The 10,824-nt window shown below is 46.0% G+C and overlaps 1 pseudogene across 1 annotated transcript; it reads left to right on the top strand.

Moving 5' to 3' along the window:
- The first annotated feature begins 6,252 nt into the window (after positions 1-6,252).
- On the top strand, positions 6,253-9,352 carry LOC149120582 (ras association domain-containing protein 3 pseudogene; annotated as a pseudogene). The gene has a single exon (XR_016225617.1). The product of XR_016225617.1 is annotated as a ras association domain-containing protein 3 pseudogene (transcript).
- Positions 9,353-10,824: the final 1,472 nt, after the last annotated feature.

The raw sequence follows: 10,824 nt of genomic DNA, 5'->3' as shown, positions 1-10,824 counted from the left end.
CTGGGAAAGAGGAAGTCAAACTACCCCCATTTGCAGAGAACATGATTCTATAAATAGGGGATCTAATAGACTCCATCAAGAGACTATTCGAACTCATAGAAGAGTTTTGTAAAGCAGCAGGATATAAAATAAGTATACAAAATCAACATCCTTTGTATACACAGACAATGCCACGACTGAGAAAGAACACTAAAGATTGATCTCATTCACAATAGCTACAAAAAACATCAAATAGTTTGAAATAAATTTACCAAAGGATTTCAAAGGTGTCTATGATGAGAATTATAAAATATTAAATAAACAAATAAGAGAAGATACTACAAAATGGAAAACTCTTCCATATTCTCTTCCATGTTCATGGATTGGAAGAATCAATGTCAACAAAATGTCCCTTCTTCCAAAAGCAATCTACAGATTCCATGTGATACCAATGAAAATACCAAAGACGTTCTTCCTAGATCTAGAAAAAAATGATTCTGAAATTCAGATGGAAACACAGGAGACCCTGAATAGCTAAAGCAATCTTATACAACAAAAACAAAGTCGGAGGCATCACAATACCAGATTTCAAGACACACTAAAAGGCATTTATAACCAAAACAGCCTGGTACTTGTACAAAAACAGATGGATAGACCAATGGAACAGAATAGAAACACCAGAAATCAATCCAAACATTTACAATCAACTTATATTTGACCAAGGAGCTAAAATCAATCCCTGGAGCAGGGATAGTCTCTTCAACAAATGGTGCTGGAAAAACTGGATTTCCACATTCAGGAGTATAAAGTAGGAACCCTACCTTAGACCTTACACAAAAATCCATTCAAAATGGATTGAAGACCTAATATATGACCTGATACCATGAAATTGCCCGAGAACATTAGGTAAACCCTGCAAGACATTGGCATAGGCAAAGATTTCTTGAAAAGAACCCAGAGGCACAGGCAATTAAAGCCAAAATCAACAATTGGTTTTACCTTAAATTGAAAATTTTCTCTACTGTCAAAAAAAAAAAAACACTCAGGAAAGTCAAGAGGCAACCAACAGTATGGGAGAAAGTATTTGCAAACTGTGCTACTCATAAGGGATTAATAATCAGAATCTACAAAGAGATTAAGAAACTCCACTACAACAAAACAAGCAACCCAGGGATGGGAGAGGGAGTAGGAGATGGGATGGTTGTGGATGGGAGGAAGGCTATGGGGGGAAAAGCTGCTATAATCCAAAAGTTGTACTTTGGAAATTTATATTTATTAAATAAAAGTTGAACAAAATAAAATCTATTTTAAAGAAAAAAGAAATGGGTCAAGGACTTCAACAGATATTTTCTTTTTTTTTTTTTTTTTTTTCTAACTTTTTTTTTTTTTTTTTTAATCTTTTATTTAATGAATATAAATTTCCAAAGTACGACTCATGGGTTACAATGGCTTTCCCCCCCATACCGTCCCTCCCACCCACCACCCTCCCCTTTCCCACTCCCTCTCCCCTTCCATTCACATCAAGATTCATTTTCGATTATCTTAGTATACAGAAGATCAGCTTATTATACCTTAAGTAAGGATTTCAACAGTTTGTTCCCACACAGAAACATAAAGTGAAAAATAATAGATGATTTTTTTTTAAATGATGATGAAATCAGATCAGACCTATTGTCATGTTTAATCCCAGTGAGAGTCAAGTTGGGAATTGATAGTTTCTTTTTTTTTTTTTTTTTTTTTTAACAGAAGATCAGTTTAGTGTACATTAAGTAAAGATTTCAACAGTTTGCACCCCCATAGAAACACAAAGTGAAATATACTGTTTGAGTACTCGTTATAGCATTAAGCCTCAGTGTACAGCACGTTAAGGACAGAGATCCTACATGAGGAGTAAGTGCACAGTGACTCCTGTTGTTGACTTTACAAATTGACACTCCTGTTTATGGCATCAGTAATCTCCCTATGCTCCAGTCATGAGTTTCCAAGGCTATGGAAGCCCCTTGAGTTCTCCGACTCTTATCTTGTTTAGACAAGGTCATAGTCAAAGTGGAGGTTCTCTCCTCCCTTCAGAGAAAGGCACCTCCCTCTTTGAAGACCTGTTCTTTCCACTGGGATCTCACTCACAGAGATCTTTTTGCCAGAGTGTCTTGGCTTTCCATGCCTGAAATACTCTCATGGGCTTTTCAGCCAGATCCGAGTGCCTTTAGGGCTGATTCTGAGGCCAGAGTGCTATTTAGGACATCCGCCATTCTATGAGTCTGCTGAGTATCTCACTTCCCATGTTCAACAGATATTTTCAAAAGAGTAAATTATAATGGCCAACAGATACATGAAAAAATGTTCAGGATCATTAGGTATCAGGGAAATTCAAATCAAAACCACAATGAGGTTTTTCACATCACTCCAGTAAGAATAGCTTTCATTCGGGGGTGGTGCTGTGGCTAGCAGGTCAAACCACCACCTGCAGTGCTGGCATCCCATATGAGCACCGGTTTGAGTCTTGGCTGCTCCACTTCCTATCCAGCTCTCTGCTGTGGCCTGGGAAAGCAGTAGAAGATGCCCAAGCCCTTGGGCCCCTGCACCTGCCTGGGAGTCCAGGAAGAAGTTCCTGGCTCCTGGCTTCTGATTGCCATAGCTGTGACCATTGTGGCCAACTGGGGAGTGAACCAGTGGATGAAAGACCTTGATATCTCTCTCTCTCTCTCTCTCTCTGTCTCCCCTCCTTCTCTGTGTGAAACTCTGACTTTCAAGTAAAACACATAAATCTTAAAAAAAAAGAATGGCTTTCATTCAGAAATCAACAAACAACAAATGGTGGCAAGGATATGGGGAAAAAGGTACCCTAATCCACTGTTGGTGGGAGTGTGAAATGGTAAAGCCACTATGGAAATCAGTTTGGAGATACCTTAGAAATCTGAGTATAGTCCTAGCATACATACTCTACCAAGGTGACAGAAGATGTCTCTACAGCGAGGCTAAGGGCTATCAGCTGCCAGGTGGTGAACATCAGGGTGCATGGTGGGTGCTGCCTGGGCCATAAGTTAGGAAGCCGTGGGGCTGGGGGCATGCACAGCCGACTTCACTTCTGGGCAGGCCTGAGGTTATTGATGGACTGGCTCTGCTCTAGCCAAGGCTCCATCTCAGTGAGCAGCTTCAGATCATCCACCACCATCTGCACCAGCTCCACCTCTGAGTAGCCAAGGCAATCAGCATTTTAGACATCAGAGACCCTGCCCATGGCATCCATATCCACAGTGAACACTGCAGAAGCAATGCTGGGACCAGCCTTGCGTGGCTTGTGCAGCTCATTCCCATGATCTGGGCTCTTTTCCAAGAGATTAGGGCATGGATGTATCCTGGAGACTGGAGTATGTGAGAAAATTAGGGGCCAGGCAGAAGAACAAATCAACTGCCACTTCCAAGGCTGAAGGCATTAGTGTTGGCCCAGCAAATCAAGCTCCTGGCTGACCGGCCAGCACACTTGAAGGAAACCAAGGCAGCGCAAAAGCTACCCTCTTACAGTTCTGGGGAAGGCCCTAGGAGGGGTGCTGGTGTGACCCAAGGGACCCCAGCTACCCCGATGCTCTGAAATTTCTAAGGCAAGGCAATGACTTCTCTGTAAGGGCTTTTGTGTCTGGCCTCTGCCAAGGGCTCAGGGATTAGAACAAGGGGGAAATGTGGGCCTTGAATAGACAAAACCCAGGATGCCTGAGTGTGGACTTTACACAAACAACACATAAGGACATGGAGCATGCTTAACAAGTGTTATTTTTTTTTACTTGAAATTCAGATTTAACTGAGCATTCTATATCATTGTTGGTTAAGCCAGGCATCCTGGAGTCCAAGCACCCAGTGTACTCTAAGAACCAGGGCAGTGCAGAGACCACTCTCATCACAGCGAGGGGGAGAACTCCAAGGCAATGCAGTGGCTTTGCTCTAGGTTTTTCTTTCTGAGCGATGCATGCTTTGCAACAGAGCTGTGAAATATGCTTTGTTCTCATAGCATCAGAAGCAACCATTCTCTGCTCTCCTGAAGGGGGGAGGGAGAGGAGAAAGGAATGGCCAGAGAGGTTTCAGCTGTGTGCGGTGATGGACGTGTGCCCCAGAAAGGCCTTGGATTCAACAAGAAGCGCAAACAACCCAGAAAAAGGCAGCGGAAACCCAGACAGAAGGCAGCTCTTCCACAGATGGCCAAAGCTGCTTCTCGGAAGCAGCAGAGTCCATCATCCACGGCGTGCATGGACGTGCAGAAATCACAGCTTTCACACCCCAAACTTTCTCTCACCCTTTACATCAGAAATATTTTTTCAGAGAAATGTACTGGTTCTTACGGTGGAAAATGGAAAGTTGTGTGCATAATTTTCAGTGTGAAGTGGAAGTGACTGAGCCAGAAGTCAAAGGGGAGGAAATGTGGATTCATCACACCATGTAAATGTAGTTCTTTAATTACTGCAAAATCCAGTATCTCCATGCACATCTCTAAGTTTGCTGTAAAATGCTCATGGTTTCAGGTTGCTGTGCTTCCTACGCATTTGATTTCTTTTGGAATTTAGAGACACCAAACTTAGGATCCAAACAACTATAAAATACAATGCTGACTCATCTCCCCACTCTCTTTCTTAAACATGAGTTTTTTAGTGCAGCTTCTGCCATCTGTGTAAGAGCTACTTGCTGTCTGGGTTTCCACTGCCTTTTTGTGGGTTGTTCCTGCTTTTTCTCAGAAACCTTGCAATCTTGAAGAATCTGTTAATAGTTGTCAGATGGGCCTGATTAAGGTGTATTGATGATTTATTGTCTGTATTTATAAGGTTTGTTTTCATTAAAACTCCCAGGCATGGCATGAGTTCTTCCTGTGAGTGAAAACTTCTACCCAAATAGGCTTGCTGGTATTTCACACTCATGCTGGAGGAGCACTGCCACCACATCTGCATCTTTTAGCCATTATGAGTCTCCTGAAGTGTGCGTGGCTCAGAGTCTCCTACATTCTGATGATCTGGCTTTCCTTTCAGAGTCAAATCACACAATGGTCTAGTACTCACAAAATGAAGAGAAAATCTCCTAATATCCCACACTAATCCCAGGAAAGGTTGCCCGGCTTATTGGTTAATAAAGTGGGCCTTCGCTTTCATTATGGAAATTTTACTCAGGACACAACAATGCATCCTTTGTGGCTCAAATATTTAACCTGCACTATCCCAAGACAATAATTGGCTGAGCTTTACAGAGCTGCAAGTCATTGATGATGGTCTAAGCAGTCTTGAAAGTTGTGATTACAGTTGCTGTGCTGGGGACGTTGGGGATGTGAATGATGTCGTGACTCAACTAATGACCGATTTCCTAGTACCCATGCCCTTCAGGTCAGGCAGTGTTTAAACACTCTAGAGTGGGATCAGAGGAAAGCTGCCACCTGCAGTGTCAGCACTCCCCTCCCCAACACACAGAGGCCAGTGCTGTGGCATAGCAAATAAAGCTGCCACCTGCAGTGTCAGCACTCCCCTCCCCAACACACAGAGGCCGGTGCTGTGGCACAGCAAGTAAAGCTGCTGCCTGCAGTGCCAGCATCCCCGCCCCCCCCACACACACAGAGGCCGGTGCTGTGGCATAGCAAGTAAAGCTGCCACCTGCAGTCCTGGCATCCTTTGTGGGCACAGGCTCAAGCCCCAGCTGCTTCACTTCTGATCCAGCTCCCTGCTTTTTTTTTTTTTTAACAGGCACAGTGGACAGTGCAGCTCTCTGCTATGGCCTGGGAAAGCAGAAGATGATCCAAGTACTTGGTCCCCTGCACCCATGTGGGAGACCTAAAAGAAGCTCCTGGCTCTTGGCTTCAGATCGGCCCAGCTCCAGCCATTTTGGGAGCAAACCAGCAGATGGAAGACCTCTCTCTCTTTCCCTCTGCCTCTCTATAACTCTACCTTTCAAATAAATAAATAAATCTTTGAAAATAAATAAACAGTCTAGAGCATTCTTTAAGATGAGGGATCTGGGGACCAAGTTAAACAGATTGCCTGTTGATGCATGTGAGCTCCATGCAAACGAATATGAGGGTACTTCAAAAAGTTCATGGAAATGGAATTAAAATGTAGGTTTCTTTTGGTGCAAAAACATTTTGAGACCCACACATAGGTTTTTTTATAAATAATTATTTATGGAGGGTCCCGGACGGCAGGCTGGCTGGTGGAGCGGCGGCCGCAGCTGCAGCAGGACGGCCCGCTGGCAGCTCGGGGCCGCGCGCCGGGAACCTCGCCGGGCGGGCGGGCGCGGCACCCGCTGGGACCCGGGACCAGCAGCATGAGCAGCGGCTACAGCAGCCTGGAGGAGGACGCCGAGGACTTCTTCACCGCCAGGACCTCCTTCTTCCGGAGAGCGCCTCAGGGCAAGCCCCGCGCGGGCCAGCAAGATGTGGAGAAAGAGAAGGAAACTCACAATTACCTCAGCAAAGAGGAAATAAAAGAGAAAGTTCATAAGTACAATTTGGCAGTCACAGACAAGTTGAAAATGACCTTGAATTCAAACGGGATTTACACTGGCTTCATTAAAGTGCAGATGGAACTCTGCAAACCCACCCAGATGTCGGGGAAGCTCGCGCCTGGCAGCAACGGCTGTATGAACACGCTTCATATCAGCAGCACAAACACTGTCGGGGAAGTGATTGAGGCCCTGCTCAAAAAGTTCCTCGTGACCGAGAGCCCTGCCAAGTTTGCACTTTATAAGCGTTGTCACAGGGAAGACCAAGTCTACGCCTGCAAGCTGTCAAACCGGGAGCATCCACTGTACCTGCGTTTGGTGGCAGGGCCCAGAACAGACACACTTAGCTTTGTTCTTCGTGAACATGAAATCGGAGAGTGGGAAGCCTTCAGTCTTCCAGAGCTGCAGAACTTCGTGCGCTTGCTGGACAAAGAAGAAGACGAGCAGCTGCAGAGCCTGAGGCGGCGCTACTCTGCCTACAGACAGAAGCTGGAAGAGGCCCTGGGCGAGGGCTGGAAGCCCAGGTAGAGCGGCCGGCTCCCTGCCAGGAAGGCACGCGGCGGGCCCCACGCACCCAAGTGCCTCGCTTTGCAGAGGGCTGTGTGCTCGCCCTGGGACGCTAGGGTCTTCCTCCTTTTCTCTCTAGATCTAGTTCCTACGACCTGGTCACGCAGCCTCCTGCACCTTTAGCCACTGTGTAAGGGACTCTGCTAGCTTGTTCCATGGCAGCGAGCCGGGGCCCGCAGGCAGCCTTGGCAGGAGCGTCTAGAGTGCTTGGAAGCATGAACTCTGTGTTTTTGTGTTTTTATCTTCTTTTAGGTTGTTTTAGTTCTGTGAGGAAGATGTTAAGCTTCAGGATGTGCAGATGACTTTTTCAAAGCTTAATGAGGAATCTCTCAGAATGCTCGTTCTGTGTTGAAACTACCTGTTCATGTCTGGTTTTATAAGTGTCGAGAGGAAACGATCCATGTGAATTCAAAGGCACGGGAGTCTAGGAACGCCTAGACATCCGAGGAGGAGTTCGAGGAAGAACGTTCAGAGCAAGTTTGGAAGAAGGCACGTGCGGAGACGGAGACGCGGAAGGCCCGGGACACGCTGGGCTGCAGAGTTGGTGGTAGAGGCTTATAGAGTGAAAGGCATTCAGTGTGGAGATACTCAGCCAGTTTTAGGATTGCTTGATTGCCTTGTGGGTTCAATGTGGGAACAGAGCCAAAGAGGTAGGAGCTAAGCCAAAGGAGGGAGCCAGGAGCTGTGAGCTGAGCACAGGATGCGGCCTGGACATAGCGGGGCCTCGCCCAGCCAGGGCTGCGCTCTGGGGAGTGGAAGGTCTGACTGGTTCGGGCCTTGGCCCTTTACTGCCTCCTGTTTTCCCCGCCAAGAGTTGTTTCCAAAGTAAGGGCAGCTGGTTTCCCCTTGACCGTCAGCTGGGAGCAAAGGGCCTTGAGCAAACTTGGGTGACAATCACTCCCTGCCCATTTTCTTCAACCCCTCTCCCCCGCCCAGTCCTTGTCCCCTGTCCTGCCTTTTCTCTTGCTTTCCCTCCCCCACCCCCTTCCTCCATCCTGCCTCTCCTTCTCTCTCCTCCTGATTGATTGAAGAGCGAGGGCCACCCCAGCCTTCTCTGTTCTAGGCAAGGAGGGAGAAAAGGCCCCCGCCCCCCGCTGACCTCACCGCAGGCGTTTGTCCTGGCTGTAATGTAACAAAGGCGCCTGTTCCTTCCAACCAAAGAGATGCTTGTGCAATAGAAGCCTTCCTTAAAACAGGCGACATGACCTCATTTTACGCAGCATGTATCTGCAAGTGGGGAAAGGCGTGCTGTGGTTTCAGAGGGGCCTTATGTCGTAGCTTTATCTAGTTTTTTTTTTTTTTTTGTCTTGTTTTATAAATTCCCAAGGAATTGTTAACACTTTGGTGACACCTAATGGATTCCTATTAAAATTCCAAGGTGCTTCAGTTCTTTGCCTCTTCAGTGAACTGTGCCTTGTATTTCTGTCTCCCTGCTTTTCAGAGAATCCCCTTGTTGCTGGAGGCAGATTCCATGTTGGTTCTGCTGTGGCACCTGAGTAACTGAGACAATCGTTATCTTCATAAGCTTTTCAGGAAAGTTGGAAAAAAAATAGAAGTAGAACTAGCTATAAAATATGTATGGCACCTCTTGTTTAATTTTGCATGTAACTTCTTAGGCATTGATGAGGCTTTAGTGACATTGTCATCTGACACTTTATTGTTCAGGGACTGCCTTTGTGAGTTGCATACTGGTTTTACTGTTCAGACCTTGAGGCTTGAGTATGCAGTCGTCAGCCACCTGGTCTTTTAATTACTCAACCCAGTGAGTTTATATTTGGTGAAGCATTTGTTTCTCAGATTAAGACACTGTTAGAACTTAAGGTAGTAGCTGATAGGTATCTGTGATTTTTTTTTTTACTTGAAGTAGAGATTTGTCTAAAACAGGCATCCTCAATCTGTATTTATCTGGAACCTCGCTCACTGTCATGAGCACTACAAGTTGCGATTTGGAAAACTTAACTGTCTTGGAATCCTGCCAGGTCGTGGTTCTTGAAGACTGATGTTCTCTCCCAACACTGGAAACTGCAGCAGCATTTGTAATGTGTCAAAGAAGGAAAACGGCCTCTATGGCCGAAGACTTGTTACAAATCATCGTGCGATCATCATTAGCGTTTCCAAGCTTTGCCTGATGCTGTTTCTCTTCAGTAGGTGATGGTACAGGGAAGATGTTACACGCAGGGGCGGTGTTGAAGGGCAGCATTGAAATCGCAGAAGTAAAAAAGTTATAATATTTATAATTTTGATGAGTTTATTTTTATAGGGAAGATTTTTCTCCCCTAAAATAATTTCTGGAATGGCAAAATTGTTTCCATTATTAAAAATTGAAGTTGTTAAAAAATAATTATTTATTCATTTGAAAGTCAGAGTCACACAGAGAGAGAAGGAGAGGCAGAGAGAGAGGTCTTCCATCCGCTGGTTCATTCCCCAATTGGCTGCAATGGCCAAGCCTATGCCAATCCGAAGCAGGAGCCAGGAGTTCCTTCCAGGTCTCCCACTGGGGTGCTGGGACCCAAGGACTTGGGCTGTCTTGTCTTCTGCTTTCCCAGGTCACAGCAGAGAGCTGGATCAGAAGTAGAGCAGCCGGGACTTGAACCAGTGCCCACACAGGATGCTAGCACTGTATTACTCGCTATGCCACAGTGCAGCTTTACTCGGTATGCCACAGAGCCAGCCCCTGGATGTGTGTGTATGTGTGTGTGTGTGTTGTTGTTGTTGTTTTTAATGATGTGTATTTTCTATGAACTTTGCAAAGCATGTCAGTAAATGACCTATAGATATATCGAATACAAGCAAATGCAGTGCTAAAATAAATAATACATAGAGAAATCATATTAATATATAAGTGCCTTTCTGTTAAGACCTAGTAGGGCCCAGTGCCGTGGCTCATTAAGTTAATCCTCCACCTGTGGCACCGGCACACCGGGTTCTAGTCCCGGTCAGGGCACCGGATTCTGTCCCGGTTGCTCCTCTTCCAGTCCAGTTCTCTGCTGTGGCTCGGGAGTGCAGTGGAGGATGGCCCAAGTGCTTGGGCCCTGCACCTGAATGGGAGACCTGGAGGAAGCACCTGCCTCCTGGCTTTGGATCAGCACAGCGCACCAGCTGTAGCAGCCATTTGGGAGGATGAACCAACTGAAGGGAGACCTTTCTCTCTCTGTCTCTCATTGCCTCACTCTGCCTGTCAAAAAATTTAAAAAAAAATTAAAAAAAAAGACCCAGTAGAAAAATTGGGAATTAACACTTGGCACCCATCTGCTAACAAGAATAATTGAATATAAGGAATTGGGTGACAGCTACTGCAGAGCTGAAAAGGCAAGGGGGAACACTCTGCAGGGATCCCTTTGTGCTGGGAGAGTTGCGGGGAGACACTCGGGGAAGGGCATGGCTCTCAGCCACTTGGCTCCGGTGGGGCCTGGATAGAGCCTCAGATGTCTGAGGAACAGGCGCTGGCCGGCTGGGTTGGTGCCTCGGACAGAGTACTGTGGGGCTGGTTCTAGACTATGGAAAGAACTGAACCCAACTGCATCCAGCTGGGATGAACAACAGCAGCTGTGCTGATGATGATAGAAACCAGAGTTTCTCTCTAGCGCCCCCTAGTGACAGAACCTAAGAAGGTGCTTGAGGGCAAAGGAAAATCAAGTGGTGAGAGAGGGCACCTAATAACTCAAACAAGATGTGCATGTGGTTTATAATCCAAACTACAGGTGGGGTGGGGAGGAGGTGCAGCACTTACTGGCTTCTGTTTATCATTCCTGGTTAAATGTTGAATGGCCCTAGAGGCTTCCTTAAATCAAGGGATTAAATTGGTTTTTCCCA

Source organism: Oryctolagus cuniculus, chromosome 19, assembly GCF_051225735.1.
Source record: "Oryctolagus cuniculus isolate XC-2025 breed Fujian yellow rabbit chromosome 19, ASM5122573v1, whole genome shotgun sequence".
Lineage (NCBI taxonomy): Eukaryota > Metazoa > Chordata > Mammalia > Lagomorpha > Leporidae > Oryctolagus > Oryctolagus cuniculus.
This window is presented reverse-complemented; position numbering and strand designations above follow the sequence as displayed.